Source organism: Cavia porcellus, unplaced genomic scaffold (genome assembly GCF_034190915.1).
Source record: "Cavia porcellus strain 051 isolate PalLab524CR breed Dunkin Hartley unplaced genomic scaffold, mCavPor4.1 scaffold_5, whole genome shotgun sequence".
NCBI classification, from domain to species: Eukaryota; Metazoa; Chordata; class Mammalia; order Rodentia; family Caviidae; genus Cavia; species Cavia porcellus.
The window spans coordinates 64510543-64511792 of NW_026947488.1; positions in this window are offsets into that span (position 1 = coordinate 64510543).

A 1250-nucleotide genomic window follows, 5' to 3' on the forward strand; every position below is an offset into this window, starting at 1 on the left:
AACACTGTACCTGATACAAGCTAGATTCTCCAAAACAGTAAGAAATATACAATACGATAAGTCCATTATTCCTTTCAAAAAGATTACTCTGTCAAAGACCTAGACCAACTGAGCCCACTTTTAATTCACTTTCCACATGGACTCCCATGGAATTTTTCCAAACATATGACTCCAGCCCAAAATATCTCTTATGCTACTTAAAATCATGGACTACAGAACATAATGGAGGCTTCTTGCAAGATCAGCGTGTGTCTCAGGGCCCGTTGGGGCCTGGGCGAGGACCTGAGCAGAGGCCATGAGAACACACCCAGCCGAGAACCCATCCATCAGGGAATCAAACTTTCAGTGCTGTCTTAATGGATGCTTCCCTCATGCTGGTGTGTGGTGAGCACTCCCAGGTTTTAGAGCTGTGACAGTTTTTAGCTTTCTGAAAACCCATGGCCCCTTATGAGAAGGTCAAGCTTTATTTTTTCTGCTTGAGGGAAGGACTCAGAGAGTTTAAGTAAGGGCTCATGGTCACATGGGTAGAGAAACAGCAGCAACAGGGTCTTTCTTTTTCTTCCATGTCTACTTGGAGCTGATTTATGGTTTAGCTTTCTACAGAGACCTAGAGGGCAAGAGGAAAGTAAAGGTGATTGATGCTTTTGCTCTGGGTACAGCTGGTAAATAACTGTTCACCAGGGACAAACCCACAATGGAATGTCCTAGAACTTTGGTGCATGGTTGTTTGAGCCCGTGCATCAGAGCTCTTGAGCCCAACCCTTAACCAACAAACCAGTTGCTTTCCATCCCGCTCCCCTCCACTTTGCCCTGCCATCCTTCTGCTTCCTCCTAACCGGCTTCTCTTTTTCATCTTTTCTCTTCTCACATTGGTAAGACCTTTATCCCAAGCCCCACTGATGTCTGTTAATGACAGAATCCTCCTGATGTGACTATGATGGGCAGAGTCCTCTTTGTGTAGGGAGCAGGAGAGAGGAACTTTCTTGGGTGGGGAGGTTGGGAGCATCCCCCAAGGCAAGGACCAGTGAAGCCCACTAAGCAGGTCAGAGTGGGTGAGCACAGGTTGTAGCAAACACTTTAATTTATCCCACGGAAGATGTGGTTCTTTCTAAACAGATTCCCTGTTGATGTTTCATGTGAAATACAAGACTGGAAACTGGACTTGAGACAAGCCGGCTTTTCAAGCAGCCAAAGAGCAAAGTCCACTTGTTGGCTGGTGAGGCTTAACTTCTGCTCCTGAAGGAGTACAA